Source organism: Bos javanicus, chromosome X (assembly GCF_032452875.1).
Source record: "Bos javanicus breed banteng chromosome X, ARS-OSU_banteng_1.0, whole genome shotgun sequence".
In the NCBI taxonomy this organism is placed as follows: Eukaryota; Metazoa; Chordata; class Mammalia; order Artiodactyla; family Bovidae; genus Bos; species Bos javanicus.
This window is the reverse complement of record NC_083897.1, coordinates 27450920-27469011: the sequence shown is the minus strand read 5'-3', so window position 1 is coordinate 27469011 and position 18092 is coordinate 27450920.

Below are 18092 nucleotides of genomic sequence, written 5' to 3'. Positions count from 1 at the left end.
ACTGGATCATCAAAAAAGCAAGACAATTCCAGAAAAACATCCATTTCTGCTTTTTTGACTATGCCAAAGCCTTTGACTGTGTGGATCACAATAAACTGTGGAAAATTCTTCAAGAGATGGGAATACCAGACCACCTGATCCGCCTCTTGAGAAACCTGTATGAAGGTCAGGAAGCAACAGTTAGAACTGGACATGGAACAACAGACTGGTTCCAGATAGGAAAAGGAGTACGTCGAGGCTGTATATTGTCACTCTGCTTACTTAACTTATATGCAGAGTACATCATGAGAAACGCTGGGCTGGATGAAGCACAAGCTAGAATCAAGATTGCTGGGAGAAATATCAATGACCTCAGATATGCAGATGACACCACTCTTATGGCAGAAAGTGAAGAAGAACTAAAGAGCCTCTTGATGAAAGTGAAAGAGGAGAGTGAATAAGTTGGCTTTAAGCTCAGCATTCAGAAAACAAAGATCATGGCATCCCGTCCCATCACTTCATGGCAAATAGATGGAGAAACAGTGAAAACAGTGGCAGACTTCATTTTGGGGGGCTCCAAAATCACTGCAGATGGTGACTGCACCCATGAAATTAAAAGATGCTTACTCTTTGGAGAAAAGTGATAACCAACCACTGTTTCAACCCAGCTGAAACAGTTAAAGTGATGACAGCATACTCGGAGAAGGCAATGGCAACCCACTCCAGTACTCTTGCCTGGAAAATTCCATGGACAGAGGAGCCTGGTAGGCTGCAGTCCATGAGGGCGCTGAGTCAGACACGACTGAGCAACTTCACTTGCACTTTTCACTTTCATGCATTGGAGAAGGAAATGGCAACCCACTCCAGTGTTCTTGCCTGGAGAATCCCAGGGACGGGGGAGCCTGGTGGGCTGCTGTCCATGGGGTTGCACAGAGTTGGACACAACTGAAGCGACTTAGCAGCAACAGACAGCATATTAAAAAGCAGAGACGTTACTTTGCCAACAAATGTCTGTCTAGTCAAGGCTATGGTTTCTCCAGTAGTCATGTATGGATGTGAGAGTTGGACTATAAAGAAAGCTGAGCACTGAAGAATTGATGCTTTGAAACTATGGTGCTGGAGAAGACTCTTGAGAGTCCCTTGGACTTGCAAGGAGATCTAACCAGTCTATCTTAAAGGAAATCAGTTCTGAATATACATTGGAAGGACTGATGTTGAAGCTGAAACCCCAATAGTTTGGCTACCTGATGTGAAGAGCTGACTCATTGAAAAGACCCTGATGCTGGGAAAGATTGAGGGCAGGAGGAGAAGGGGATGACAGAGGATAAGATGGTTGGATGGCATCACCAATTCAATGGACATGTGCTGCAGTACATGGAGTCACAAAGAGTTGGACAAGACTGAGCAAATGAACTGAACTGAACCAAACTCTGAGTATAAGTTAAATAAGCAGTATGACAGTATACAGCCTTGACACACTCCTTTCCCAATTTGGAACCAGTCCATTGTTCCATGTCTAGTTCTAATTGTTGCTTCTTGACCTGTGTACAGGTTCTAAAGAGGTAGGTAAGGTGGTCTGCTATTCCCATCTCTTTCAGAATTTTCCACAGTTTTTTGTGATTAACACAGTCAAAGGCTTTAGCATAGTCAATGAAGTAGAAGTAGTTGCTTTTCTGGAATTCCCTTGCTTTCTCTATGATCCAGAGAATGTGGGCAATTCAATCTTTGGTTCCTCTGCCTTTTCTAAACTCAGTTTGTACATCTGGAAGTTCTTGGTTGATGTACTGCTGACAGTTAGCTTGAAAGATTTTGAGCATTACTCTGCTAGCATGTGAAATGAGCACAATTGTAGGCTAGTTTGAACATTCTTTGTCATTGTCCTTCTTTGGGATTAGAATGAAAAGTGACCTTTTCCAGTCCTATCGCCATTGCTGAGTTTTCCGAATCTGCTCACATGTTGAGTGCAGCATTTTAATAGCATCATCTTTTAGGATTTTAAATAGCTCAGCTGGAATTCTATCACCTCCATTAGCTTTGTTCATAGTAATATTTCCTAAGGCCCACTCGACGTGACACTGCAGGATGATTATCTCTAGGTGAGTGGCCACACCATCATGGTTATCCCAGTCATTAAGATCTTTTTTTTTTTTTTTTTAATACTTCTGTGTATTCTTGCCACCTCTTTTTAGTATCTTTTTGCTTCTTTTAAGTCCATACCATTTCTGTCCTTTATCATGCCCATCCTTGTATGAAATGTTCCCTTGATATCCAGTTTTCTTGAAGAGATCTCTAGTCTTTCCCATTCTTTTGTTTTCCTCTATTTCTTTGCACTGTTCATTCAAGAAGGCCCTCATCTCTCCTTGCTATTCTCTCAAACTCTGTATTCACTTGGGTATATCTTTACCTTTCTCCCTTGCCTTTCATTTCTCTTCTTTCCTCAGCTATTTGTAAAGTCTCCTCAGTCAATCACTTTGCATTCTTGTATTTCTTTTTCTTTGGGATGGTTTTAGTCACTGCCTTCTGTTGTTTTTGAGATTGCACCCAAGTACTGCATTTCAGATTCTTTTGTTGACTATGAAGCCTACTCCATTTCTTCTAAAGGGTTCTTATCTATCGTAGTAGATGTAATGGTCCTCTGAATTAAATTCACCCATTCCTGTCCACTTTAGTTCACTGAATCCTAAGATGTTGATATTTTATCTTGCATCCTGCCTGACCACATTCAGTTTATCTAGATTCATGGATCTAAGATTCCAGATTCCTATGCAATATTGTTCTTTACAGCATCAAACTTTACTTTCACCACCAGACACATCCACAACTGCGCATTGTTTCTGCTTTAGCCCAGTTGCTTCATTCTTTCTGGAGCTATTTCTCCACTCTTCCTCAGTAGCATATCAGACACCTTCCCACCTGGAGGACTCATCTTCCCGTGTCATATCTTTTTGCGTTTTTTTACTGTCCGTGCGGTTCTCTAGGCAAAACTACTGCCTAGAGAGTAGTTTTGGAGTGGGTGGCCATTTCCTTCTCCAGTGGACCATGTTTTGTCAGAACTCTGTATTCTGACCCATCCATCTTGGGTGCCCCTGTGTGGTGTGGCTCATAGCTTCACTGAGTTACACAAGCCCCTCTGCCACCACAAGGCTGTGATCCATGAAGGGGTAAATCCTCTCTAGATCACATATAACACCTAACACAATGTAAATGAGCTCTGTATATGCTTGTAAATACTGGCACACTGTGGCGATATTGTGGGTTCACTTCCAGACTGCTGCAATAAAGTGAAGGTTAGAATACAGTGAGTCACACATATTTCTTGGTTTCCCAAAGCATGTAAAAGCTATATTTGCACTGTTCTGTAGTCTGTTAAGTATGCAATTGCACTATGCCTAACATGTACATACCATAAATTAAAAATACTAATCATCTGACAGCACAGATTTTCCATAAACCTTCAATTTGTAAAACAAACAAAAAAAACATAGTATCTGTGAAGCACAATAGAATGAGGTCTGTGGGTACAGTGTAAATACTGTGGAAATAGTTGCCAGTGCACGGCCAATTCAAGTTTTGCTTTATGGAGCATTCTGGAATTCTTTTCCCCAAGTATTTTTTGATCCATTGTTGGTTGCATCCACAAATACAGAATTTGCAGGTACAAAGGGCAAATGTAGTTATAGATATGGATCAATAATATACAATATATAGACTTGTATATGCACACAATAAGTATAGAAATAAATGTCATAATGCTCTTCTATGAGAAATGTATGTTCATTATTCTATGAATTAATTATATCATTACTTAATGATTTTTATATTAAGAGATACTGTGAACACAAAGTAGAATACAATTTTTTTTTTGCTTTAAAGATTTCAAAATCTAGTGTGGGAGGCAGCCACATAATGAAATCACATTCTCGTAAGTGCTGTGATAGATGCATACCCTAGAAGGATTTTCTCTCCTTCACTCTATCTACAACCTTATAAGATGAGCCAGGTATTATTAATATTCTCCCTGTATAGATGAAGACCCTGAAGGCCACAGTGGTTACAGTAGCAAACACAGTAGGAGGAAAACCAGAAATTAAATGATTTTAGATACATTTTTTTTGATCTTTTGAAAAATACTGCTTTTTTTTCTTTTTTTGGTCTTAAGGATAACAGATCTTCTCCAATGGAGTGTAATTCAATAGTTTATAAAATACATGGAGTCATGCTTTACTTTTTCTTGGTAGAATTGTCATTATTGTTCAACCTACAAGAACCTATTAAATACCTACTCTGTGCCAAATGCCATGATGGGCTCATATAGCCTTCAGGATTAGCTCTTTCGCCACTGTCGTTCTTCATGGAGGGGTGTCGCCATGCAAAGATGGGGGGAGGGATTGTCCTCTTTCCTGATTAGAAGATCATTAGGAAATTTTCCAACCTATTGTAAGAAAATGTGGGTAAATGCAAAAAGCTGACTTAGAGAAAGCTTTGCTCAGTTTCCAGCTTGGCCACATTCTGGTTGTGTGAAGTTCAGCAATTTGCCTTGGTTCTCTCAGACTGTTTATTGCCTTTACAATGGGTATGAGAATTCCTATTTAGCAGTGATGAATATTCAGTGTGTTGTGAAATAAAAGTGCTTTTTACAGTACCTGCCTTACAGAAAGTTACTTTGAATTATTTTTAAATAATGCAAATCTCCTGTGTTGATACATTATTGAATATTCTCAGCCCTATACCTTGTCTTAATTTAAAAAAAAATGATGATACAGTTCCTGCCTAAAGTTAGTGTAAATGTAATAAATTAGGCTGAAGAAACTGAAACATAGGGGTTAAGGAACAAGTGAGCAATTACATGAGCTACTTAGATCTCAAGTTTCTATAGTTTAAAATGATCTGTTGCCAGGTGTAAGGGGGAATAGTGTTTTGGGGTTGTTTTTTTAAGCTATTTTTTGTAAAGGAGTGAAATTTGCCATCCAAGAATGTCTCTTTGACATGTAGGTTGTTTCAAGCTGCAAACAATCAAGGCCCAAAGGACTCAGGAAGAATCTTTGACCTCCCCACTAACTGCCTAAAGAGTATGGATGGAGGACCTGTTCCAGGAAGGGACCTATTCTCACATATAAGACTGTAGTATGAACTACGTATATAGACAGGGACAGACCTAGCCAAGTCTGCTTGTTAAAATTCCTCTCTGGGTCCCATTGTCTCTGCCTGGCCCAGCAAACATTTATTTACCAAACATTTGCTTTTCCATCTCCTTCTGAATTGCCTTCTCCCATTTTTGGAAGTCTCAAATCACTACCTCTTTTGTCTTTAGCTAAAGATGGTGTTTAAGGTGAGGGTTTCAGCCATTTTTTTTAGTTACTCAGTTCTCCTGGGTCTCTCCCAGGTATACACGTTTTTTAACTTTTGTGTAATTTTTTTTTTCTGTTAATCTGTCTTATGTCAATCTAATTCTTAGACCAGTTAGAAGAACCTAAAAGGGCAGAGGAATATTTCTTCCTTCCCATAGTCTTCCCTGAGATATATGCACTGAAGTCAGGAAATACAAATATCTTCTCTCATGGCTGAAGTAGCTGACTTGACATAAAACAGGCCTCCTGTTCCTTCTTGGCAAGTCTAGACCCTGGGCCCTGCACTTGGGAGTAGTTGGAACTGAGATCCCTGTGCCTGGAGGATCCCAGCTGCCTCACAGTGTAGATAGAACTGCAGGTAGAGGGTGCAAGTGAGCACAGATGTTTCATTCATTCTCCCCTCTCACTGGGGAGGTTTGAGTCTGAATCTTACTAACCCATGAGATGACTGGCTCTTCCTCATGCAGAGAGAAGGTTGTGAAGAGATGGAGGAAGAGACGTGACTCCTACCTAAAGGGAGTAATTTTATAGCTGGCTGCCGGTGTGCAGGGAGAGAGAGGGAAAGGTTCACCCTCCAAACATTGAATAGGAATGTGAGGAGCACTACCTGATGGACGAGAACCACTGTGCCACACTGCTGCTCATATTGTAGCCACTGGGTTGGAAGTCTGTTATCTGGAGGGAGAAGGCATTGCTGTGAGCTGCAGAGACCGGGGACGCGTCACAGAGCTGGTCCTGTGAACTGATGAGCTGAAAGTGAAACTCGCTCAGTCGTGTCTGATTCTTTGAGACCCCATAGACTATACAGTCCATGGAATTCTCCAGGCCATAATACTGGAGTGGGTAGCCTTTCCCTTCTCCAGGGGATCTTGCCAACCCAGGGATCGAACCCAGGTCTCCCACACTGCAGGCAGATTGTTTACCAGCTGAGCCACAGAGGAAGCCCCCGATGAGCTGAACCTGGACAAAAATATCAAGAGGCATCTCCTCGCTCCTTCCCTGAGGGAATCAAGGGGCCTTTGGTGTCCCTTTCCAGTGCTAGACTTCAGAGGTTGTGTTGTGCGTTCTCTCGTGACAGTGACAGGACTGGCATACCCCTCATAATGGCAGGTGGCTAGGCCTCCCAGAATAGCTGGTGGTCCTCTCTGCCCAGGCTGCCTTTCAACTCGGGCCAATCCCATGATTAGACAGTCGGAGCTGCTTGTGATCATCGGTGCTAAACTGCTGAGCACTTCTTTCCCTCTCATGTCTTCCTGTCTTTCAGTCCCCTGATCCTTAACTAGAATAGCAGAAGGCTGGGAGGGGAGGCAGGGGGAGGCGGTGCCTCCCTGCCCATTTCTCAGTGCGACAAGTTACAGAGGAGGGCTGGCTGAGACACACAGGGGGCTCTCCTATTGTTTCTGTCCAGGCGATCAGAGCTGGGTCTCAGCTAGGAAACCGAGTGGCAGGCTGGCATGCTCAACCCTTCAAGGTCTGATTCACATCGTGCCTTTCCCAGACTGGGAACAGAAGGGAACTGATGTCGTTTGTTGCTGTTAACTGTTTTCATCTTTTAAAAATAGATATGAAAGAGGTGGGTAAGCATAGCATAAGGATGCTGCTGAATGCCCAGAAAGCAAAACTGTACCAAAGGCCCTAGCACTGTGAAGTGGGGCCTGCTGCACCAGGAGTGTGGCTGATCTGCGATGGGCCTCCGGGTTCTGCAGGTGCATATGTAGATCGTGTCCACATCAGAGTGTCGGCTGCCTAGAGCAGACGCACTGCAGAGAGCTTTCACCTTCTATGCTGGCACATGTGGGAAACTCTGCCTTGAAAGTGCAGATATTACTGGTGCCCTGACAGTTTCTGCTCTTCACTGTTAATTAGGCAATCTGTGTGAATGCTGGAGATGTGACTTTCAGTTCTGCCAGCGCCTGTGCCACTGCCTATACATTCAAATGAAGGAGCAATGCCACTGTCATGGAGGCAGTTTTAAATGCAAGGCCCCAGAAAGATGCATTCCCTACTGATTGCTGCCTGGAAGTCTCTCTCTCCATGGTGCATGAAGCTGTTACTTTAAAGTTGCTTGCTTCCTAGATGAGCATGGCTCCTCATCCTGCATGAAGGGAGAAATTACTATTTTGCTGTTCCTTGCTCACTTCAATGTGAGGTACACAGCCTTTTTTTTTTTTTTCCATCTCCTCTCAGGAAATGTGTTAAAATATCTAACTCCTTTCCCTCGGCATCCCTCCATAAAAGTATATTTAGCTCTTTGTAATTCATTGCCCATGCTGATGATGAGATATTTTTTCTTGCAGCATCTCATTCATTGAAGGCAAACCTGCCTTTAGATTCCTGCTATGTTATAAAAATTAGGACTTTCTAATACTTCCAGTAACCCAGAGATCAGTGGGCATCACCAAGACATTGGGTGCATGATAAATGGACATGAACTCTTATGATATATCTTCTTGTCATCTGACACCCTTTCTAAGACTTTTGCCAGTCAGTGGAGAATGTCCCTTCTCATGTGCAGCATTGATGTTGGGATTCTGCTTCTAGGAGTCCTGTCTTTCTATTCCCTCCTAGAATCAACTCAAATGTGACTCATGGATGTTTTTTCCAGCAAAGAAGCCAGAAACTCTTTGAAAAGCTAGTAGACTTGATGCAGAATTTTGAAATTATAGACGTATGGAGGAGGAATTTGCATTTTTAAAGTGTTCACAGTGTCAAGTTCAACAGTAGACATTCCTACTCTGAAAATGTGCCCTGGCCACCCTTCTCTGGGTGTTCATCAACACTCTTCTCCCATGTTGCCTCTAACCTCACACCACTGTGCCACCCCCACCCCTGCTGCTTTCTCCTTCTCTCCCCTCCTACTTCTCACCTCCCCACCTCCATCCATAATTGCTCTGAGAACTTCAGATTCTTACCTTCTCTTATGCAGATTTGTTTGTCTCTCCAGGCTTGATCATCAAGCCTGCATCTCTAAGATCCACAAAAATATTCAGAAGCATAAAATGTATTTCTATTTGATAGGTTCCATCTTCCTGGGAGGGAATTTGTGGTTATAAAGATTAGATTTTGTTTTTGTTTTGCTATTGTGATCCCTTTAATTCATTCACCAATATTTACTTGATGCTTACTATGTAGCGGATATGAAGGAAGCACTTGTTTCTGTGATAAATTTGCATCTGTAGTTCATTTCAGTCACTCAGTCATGTCCAACTCTTTGAGATCCCATGGACTGCAGCACGCCAGGCTTCCCTGTCCATTACCAACTCCCAGGGCTTGCTCAAACTCGTGTCCATTGAGTCGGTGATGCCATCCAACCATCTCATCCTCTGTTGTCCCCTTCTCCTCCTGCCTTCAATCTTTCCTGGCATCAAGGTCTTTTCCAATGAGTCAGTTCTTTGCATCAGGTGGCCAAAGTACTGGAGTTTCAGCTTCAGCATCAGTCCTTCCAATGAATATTCAGGACTAATTTCCTTGAGGATTGACTGGTTTGATCTCCTTGCAGTCCAAGGGACTCTCAAGAATCTTCTCCAATACCACAGTTCAAAATCATCTGTAATAGGAGGCAGTATAACATAGTAGAGGAAAGGCTTGGAACCAGAATCAGAGGAACTTGATTCTGGTTCTGATATGTTCATCCCTCTACACTAGATACAGCAGGATATTCAGTACAGGGGATACCGAAATTATTTAGACCTCTGCTCTCCAGATAGTGAAGTGGACAGTCATGGGGATAAAATCCTCTGATTCAATCCTGTGAAAGTTGAGATTCTGCTATATAACAACTGTGGAGCTTCAAGCAATTATCTAGGTCTCCATTTCTCCATCTTAAACTGAAGATCCTGCTAGTGTGTGCTTCAAATGTTGTGAGGATTAAGTGAAAAGGTCAACAGAGCTTGGCACATAAGTGGAAGCTCAGAGAGGGAAAGTGACTTGCTCACAACCACATACTTGGAAATTCTCATGCAACTTACAAGGTTTTAGGGATAAACAGCATGTGGTGAGAACAGAGGGGGAAAGTGGCATCAAGGATAGCATTACCCTTGAGACAGCATTTACAAATAAAACTTGGAGAAAAACTGAGAGTTTGTTGGCAGGTGAACCTGAGAGCGATGTCCTGGTAAGTTGTCATCCCTAGAATGTAAAGTGCAAGGGAGCGCATGGAGCTGAATAAGGTGGGAAAGGCTGATAGTACTGGCTCCACTGTACTAGCAAGGATGCTCCACCTACTTTAACAAAAAATCCTAAAACTTCCATCAGCTTTCTTAATAAAGCTTTCATTCTCACTCATTTTCAAGTCCAGCTGTGTTAGCAGGATTAAGGGTGTGTCCTTCTTTAGGTAGACATTCAAAGATCCAGATTATTCCACACAGACACTAACAACTCCTAGGGCATCAGTGACATTCACTTTAATCTCTGCATCTGGCCAGGAGCTGAAAGTTAAATGAAGGCTTGGAAGATTGTGTGGGAGACTTTAAAGGCCACTGGAAGTTTGCCTTCAATGGAATGAGATCTAACTCCAAGAGAGGTTGGCAAATGTACTTAGCCTCCTGGAAGGAAGCACAAGGACAGTTTGATGAACACCTATTATTATCTTTGCCACACCTCCTTATTTCTGCAGTCTTATTGTGTATGTGAACCTCTCCAAGCCTCAGTTTCATCTGAAGATGAGCAGAAGCAAACACATGACCCAGTGTTGCTGGGAGAAGTAGAACATTATCTATGAACATACTTTTAGAATGCCAGTCATTGTGTTGGGTGATTATTGTTATATAAAGGCAGCTGGAAACCAAGGATGATGTTTGCAACAGTATTTCTGAAGAAATTCAGAGTTGGATTTTCTGTTACTGGTTCCTGAAACAGTGGATGAAAGATGAAAGAGTAGCATTCAAATCCTATAGGAAGCTAAGCCAGTGAAGCCCATGTGTATTATGGATTGTAGAGAGAATGAGAGAGATCATTTGCAGTCTTTCTCAATCATGAACATCTCTGCCCAGCTTTTTGGCAGGAGAGAAAACAGATCAAGAGTGGGCTTCTTAGGGTAAACCAAGAAACAGTTGGCAGTACCAAGGGGGTGATGTGTTAGGAAGGTTTTTCTGAGTTTCTGACTGTCAAAAATACACAAACTAAGTAAAAACTGTCAGTGCAAGGTCAGAAGAGGTCTTTACTTTCTCCTCCCTGACTTACAATCAGATTTCAAGCCCTGAGCATTTCCTGTGTAGAAATTTTGGAGTGCCACTGCAAGGGGCACTGGCCCAAGGGAGATGTGTATAACCTAATTTCAAACAGAGGAGTCTGACTGGTAATAAATGGCAGTCAAATTCTTATTTGTTTTCTTTCGTATCAGAGCCTATGTTTACTTTTGACTAGTGAAGAGTTCTACTCAAGTTCAGGTTTTTTCAAATCACATCCACTGGCAGAAATCAAAGCAACAGAGGAAAGTTATTCAGTGGAGGATTTAGTAAAACTGGTGGATATTTACTGTCTGTTGTCAAAAATGGATGGATCAGTTTTATTTTTGTTCACACTCAGTATTTCTTGTTATTAATAAGAAACTGTTGCCACCCCAAATAAATTAAATCAAGATTGAATGTACAGTTTCTTTGCAAACAATAAAATTGTTATTTTAGAAGTTATTAAACCTTTGAAGTCAATGCCATTTTGTCAGGATTTTAACATTGATTAGGAAATAACCTAATGAATCATTTTGAAGAATACTGTTTATTTTTAGCTCTGACTAACAAGAGTGCTTGACAGCAGCAAGTTGAATTAGTGTGGCGAACTGCCACAACTATGTGAATTTATGTTAAATGCTTTCTTTCAGTGTTTTCATATTTGGTGCTAATAAAGAAAATTAAGAATCTGAGTACATTCGGGTTGGCCTCTCAACATGTTGAAAACAGCTTCAGGTTCAAGATGTGTTGGGACTTCAGCAGTCCCTCCAGGGTTATTAAAAACTATTCTGATGGAGGATGATACCGTGAGTCTGAACTCACAAAGGCACACAAAGTCGTCCCAGACACATGAGAACACCTGCTTGTCCAGTGAAATCTCAGTCTGGGTCACCCCCTTTTTCATTGTATGTATGTTTAAAACAAGTTCCCTCAGCCTTCCATCTTAAAGATACTGGGTTGCTTTTTTTTTTTCCAAGTAAAGTTCTGAATTGTTTCCACTGGTACACTCTTTAAAGCTCTCAGCTTGTATTTTTTCCTTTTTTTTTTTTTTGGCCACATGTGAGATCTTAGTTCCCTGATTAGGAATCAAACCCAGGCTCTTAGCAATGAGAACATAAAGTCCTAATTATTGGACCGCCAAGGAAATCCCTGTCATTTTTTATAAACTGTGATACTTTTAACTTGTAGATATCAATCTGTCTCTAATACCAACAAGCAACCTTTTAGATACTTTATTTACCCACCTATATACCTATGTGACTTTGCACACTTGTAACTCTCTATAAATGGCTTGTGAATGGAATTTCTATATCTAAGTTAATGCTTTATTATAATCAATATCATGTTTCTCTACTTTCTGGCATGCACGATGCAAATAGGGTGACTGAGTAGATGTGGTCTTAATCTCTCACCTATAGGTAGAAACCAACCTGTTCTTCTAAAGTGACTGCTAAATTGCATGACGTGTAGAAAGATAGGATTGCAGGACAGGAAATGTACTATAACTATCAATTCTTTCAGAAGTATGGGACAGGTAAAAGAATAAAAGTTTGTTATTTGTGAATGTCCCTTCAGCATATACGGCATCTTACCTTAATGTCAGATGGTATGGCTATTAGCAGAAGTAGGTATAACTGTGAACATGATTAAGAGCCATTGTCTCTCAGGTCACTGTCAAAGCCTTATAGAGTACATACTTTGGTATTGTGTTTCTTAAAGAAGACCTCTTCAAATGTGTAAATTTTGGGTCCCACAAACCTGAATTCACTTCTGGTAATGAGACCCATTTCACAGATAAGAAAGGATAAAATGTCAGGTTGAATCCAGAATTCTAGAGCATTATAGTGAGAAGAAATGGAAATAAAACCCACCCCTGAGGATTCTTGGTTTCTAGGAAAGAGAATCTGTATCAAATCTTTTGGTTCAGAGTTAAATTTAATCTGAAAGCCTATCATGTTCCATTGCCATTGGGACAGTGTAATCTGTTTGGAAAATATATTTTGAAACATTAATAGGTTGCTTAACTGCAAAAATTATTTAAAGCACAATGGGGTGTGCAAAATAATTATAAAAATGTTTAAATGTCCTATGTTTTTTTTAAGAAATGTGCTTCATTTTTTTACCTACACACAGAAAAAGAAGACATGAAAATTTCCTGGGTGCCTAGAGAGTCTGATTGTTTTATTTACATATGTATGAATTAAAAAAAAAAAACAAAACAAGGTCCATTTCATCTTATGCAAGCCACTGAACTCAAAAATCTCCTGTGAGAATTTTAATGAGTTAATTTTCTGTAGACAGTTTTGATCTGACTTTTGATTTTCTAGCTTAGACTTTTGAAGACAATTCAGAAAGTTGTTCTAAGTGAAATTCACCATATCTGTGTTAAAGGATAAAGAGTGGAGGGTGGATGTATGGCTGAAAACTTACAAAGACTTTAGAGTTAGTCGTTTCTAGATGCCTCTCCATGTACAGAGAAGCCTGGTAGGCTACAGTCCATGAGATCACAAGAGTCGGACACAACTTAATGACTAAACCACCACCAACTCTGTGTAACACAGCAACACTGGATAATGATTCATTGTGCTCAGTGACCACTAACATACTCTTCGATTTAACAGTATTTACTTCTTTCACTATTTTGTCAGACTACCACTTAAAGAAGAAGGGCAGTGATCTGAGTAATGAAAATACTAAACTTATAGATGACTTAGTGTCATAAAACTTCTGAAATAGTACTGGATGTCACTAAATTTGCCTTAAACAAGGAGCCAGCAGACCTGCAGTCAAGGTCAGATTCAGAACCCTCAATATCCTAGGACAAGTCATGTGACTTTTCTGACTTTTCATTCTTCATATTTAAGAACAAGTATATATTATTCCTAACCTTTTATCTTCAAGGCTTTTGTTAATATCAAATGAGTAAAGGAAATGAACAGCACACACAAATGTGAGTTAAAAAATGATGTGGCTGGAGACATTTCAAAAATATTTTTTTCACACTGTAATAATGAAAATTTGGATGTTTTGAGCAATTTTTTTCTAATATTTAAGTTATAAGACATGCATATACTATAGTTCAAATATTAATTGATTGCCCATTTATTCAACTAACATTTATTTAGCACTGGCTGTGGGTTGGGCACCATGCAAAGCATTCAGGGTTCCATGACTCATCTATATCACACATCATCTTTAGTGGAAAGACAGCTAAGGAAGAACATGTGTGAATTGCATATTTATTTTCCAAGAGGAGAATGTGAGCATATGTCCATAATTTTATAATTCATAGCAATGGCTTCTAACAGAAACAATTATCAGTAATTTCTTTGTATTTCCCCATTTTGTATACATACACTTGGTCCTACCTAACTGGGCAAAGGAGTTCTAGATTGTGAGCTCCTTGGGAATGAAGATTTTATTTTAGTATACATATATATGTGTGTGTGTATATATATATTTCACCAAATGTATATACATATATGTGCTGTTCTTAGTCATTCAGTCATGTCCAACTCTTTCAGACCCCATTGACTGTAGTCCACCAGGCTCCTCTGTCCATGGGAATTCTCCAGACAAGAATACTAGAGTGGGTTGCCATACTCTCCTCCAGGGGATTTTCCCAACCAGTGTCTCCTACATTGCAGGTGGATTCTTTACCATCTGAGTGCACCAGGGAAGTCCAAGAATTGTGGAGTGTGTAGCCTATCCCTTCTCTAGGAGATCTTCCCAACTCAGGAATCGAACCGAGGTCCCCTGCATTGCAGGTGGATTCTTTACCAGCTGAGCTACCGGGGAAGCATATATATAATCAAATGTGCAGAGAAGTCCTAGTAATAATAGTAGTCCAATAAAAAGTCAACTTTCATGTTTAAAAGAACACTTGTTCAGGTAACATGTTATTTTTACATGCTATTATCTTTGCCAGAAAGGTTTAGTCCTTGATATATTTTAGCCAAAGGAGATTTTCTAAAATCTGTTACATTATTCCCATTTCAATCCTATCTAACCATTTCCAAACAGTATGTTTGAGTGTGGTCATTTGTTCTCTGAAGATCTCCAATGTTTCCTGTTTATAGGGATGTGGATGACTTGTTTAGTATAGAATGTGGATGACTTGTTTATTATAGAAGTGAATAGAGAGCATAGAAATCCATGGTGCTTCTATTTAGTAACTCCTGGAGGAGGAAATGACAACCCACTCCAGTATTTTTGCCTAGAGAGGAGCCTGGCAGGCTACAGACCATGGGGTCACAAAAAGTCGGACACGACTGAATGACTAATACTCTATTTAGTAAAAATAGAGAGAGAAGTCATTTCAGGGTTTATTTAGCACTAAATTGCAATGCCTGAATATTTTAATGATAAATAACATGAGATAAAATGAAAGGAATGGAGGGAGGGTAAGAAATGAAGGGAAGGAGGAAGAAAGAGAGAGCAGAGGAAGGAAGGAAGGTGAAGATGTGGAGATATGATACAGTTCCATGAAACTGTAAAAATGTAAAAAATTCTCCTGCCTTTGAATTTTTATACTAGCTCAAAGAGATATCTCCGTGAATTCAGAGAACTTCATATCTAAAAATTAGTCTCAGTTGATTGCTAAATCCTGCTAAGGATAGAGTAGGTTAATAATTTATAAACCATCATCAGGACAGGCCCTTACTATTTATAAATTATTTAAAACTATCTATTTGCCTTGTGTGCCTGTTTATTCAATCAATTTAATTCTTACATAGTTCTGCTTAAAACTTACTCAGCCAGTTGACAGTTAATCATTTTCTATCATCCATCTGAGTTGGAGATTTTTAGTGAGATGCTTTCATTCATTCAACAAATATTTTTGATCACTTGTACTTCTGATTGCTTAGCATATAGAAGAGGAACAAAATTAAAAAAAAAAAAAATCCCTGTCCTCATGTGGGTTATTTACTATTGGGGGGAGGCCAATCAGACAGCAAAATGTTTAAAATGTCATATGAAGACAAATGCTGTAGCACAGGTAAAGCAAAAGGAAGGAGATATGGGGAGTTGGTGGCAGGGAGGTGATCTGATTTCATGTAGGATGACCAGCGAAGGCTCCTTTGTTATGACCTTTAAACAGACACTTGATGGAAGTGTGGGATTGATACATGCAAGTATTTTTAGTAAGAATGTTCCAGGTGGAGGGAACAGCAAGGATTAAGACCCTAAAGTGAAAGGGTGCTTGAAATTTTGAAGATAAGAAACAGAGGAGGCCAGTCTGGCTGGAGCTTATTGGGCAGGAGGGAGAAGAGAGGACGTGAAATTGGGGTGGATGGTGTAAATGCTGTGGAAATATTTGCCAGTGCAATAGATTCAAGTTTTACTTTTTTGGAACTTTCTGGAATTTTTTGTTCCCAAATATTTTTGATCCATGGTTGGTTGAATCTGCAGATGCAGAACTTGTGGATACAGAGAGTCAACCGTGGTTATAGATACATATATAGTTTTTATACATATAAGGCTTCAGTCCATGGGGTCGTGAAGCATCAGACATGACTGAGGAACTTCACTTTTACTTTTCACTTTCATGCATTGGAGAAGGAAATGGCAACCCACTCCAGTGTTCTTGCCTGGAGAATCCCAGGGATGGCAGAGCCTGGTGGGATGGGGTCCATGCCATCGATGGGGTCGTACAGAGTCGGACACGACTGAAGTGACTTAGCAGCAGCAGCAGCAGCAGTAGCAGCAGCAGCATATGTATATATACAGTTATATATGTATATGCATGATAAATGTGTAAACATAATGTTCTATAAGAACAGTGTTCACTTATTCATTATTTTATGAATTATATCACTAATATAGGTCATTGTAAGGGCTTTCTCTTTATTGAATGAAACAGCAAGCCATCAGAGGGTTTGGAACAAAGGAGTTGTTTGAAACAAAGATAAGATCTGATCAGACCTTACTTTTCACTGGAATGATTCTGGGTGCTTCATTCAGGGAGGCAAGGGTTGATGTAGTGGAGAGGCTATTTCAAGAGATGATGGTGACTTGGACCAGTATGATAGCTGAGAGGGAATGAAAAAAATGTATTCAATATATGAGTTGGAAGTTTTTGCCCTATGGAAATGAAAATATAGTTGCTATCTACTGAAATATGTAAGGAGGACCAGTTTTCTGACATATTGCAGGAGAGTGAGAATGTAAACTGGTAGCCATCATGTTAAGGTTCAAATGTCTAAAATTTTATAAATGGATTCTCTATTAATCTTACTATTATGTTTATGCATATGTAATTATGGTTTCAGACCATAATTTTAAATCATTATAACTAGGCAGAAACACACATTTATTAATCAAAATAGGAACCATTATAATTAACACATTTTTTCCAACAGGAAATAAGTTTATTCCTGTAGCATAAAAAATCTGTGCTTTGGAATTTGACAAACTCTTGGAAAGCATTATCTGCCTCCTGCTGGATGTGGAAGCATTTTGTCTGCAAAAAGTTGTCGAGATGCTTGAGAAAGTGGTCATTGGTTGTTGAGAGGTCAGGTGAATATGATGAATGAGGCAAAACTCCATAGCCCAATTCATTCAACTTTTAAAGTATTGGTTGCGTGGGTGTTGCCATGGAGAAGAATCAGGCCCTTTCTGTTGACCAATGCCAGCTGCAGGTGTTGCAGTTTTTGGTGCATCTCATCAATTTGCTGAACATATTTCTAAGATATAATGATTTCGCTGGGATTCAGAAAGCTTTAGTGGATCAGACAGGCAGCAGACCACCAAACAGTGACCATGACTTTTGGTGCAAGTTCGGCTTTGGGAAGTGCTTTGGAGTTTCTCCAACTACTGAGCTGGTCATTACCAATTGTACAAAATCCACTTTTTGTCATACATCACAATCCGACCAAGAAATGGTTTGTTGTTGTCGCATAGAATAAGAGAAGACACTTCAAAATGACAATTTTTTTGATTTTCGGTCAGCTCATGAGGCACCCACTTATTGAGCTTTTTCATCTTTCCACTTTGCTTCAAATGCCAAATGACCATAAAATGGTTGACGCTGAGTTCTTCAGGAACTTCTCGTGTAGTTGTAAGAGGACCAGCTTAGATGATTGCTCTCAGTTGGTCGTTGTCAACTTCTGAGGGCTGGCCTCTGCACTCCTCATCTTCAAGGCTCTTGTCTCCTTTGCAGATTTCTTGAACCACCACTGCACTGTATGTTCCTTAGTAGTTCCTGGGCCAAATGTGTTGTAGATGTTGCAAGTTGTCTCCATTGCTTTACAGTCCGTCTTGAATTCGAATAAGAAAAATGCTCAAATTTGCTTTTCATCTAACATCAATTCCTTGGCCTAAAATAAATATAAAATACACAGCAAGTAATCAGTCATTAGCAAAAATCATAAAGCAAAAAATGCACGTTAAAATGACATATAATCACATTTATTTAGAAAGTATTCCAATATTAAATGGTAAGTTTCAGCAATGCAAAAGACCGTGATTACTTTTGCACCAACCTAATACAAGTCCTGTATTATGGAACATGAATGTTCTATTAACCTACGAAGATTCAAATCATTATTTCTTCATAATATTAAATGTTTACTATGAAAAGGTTTAGGCCAAATTT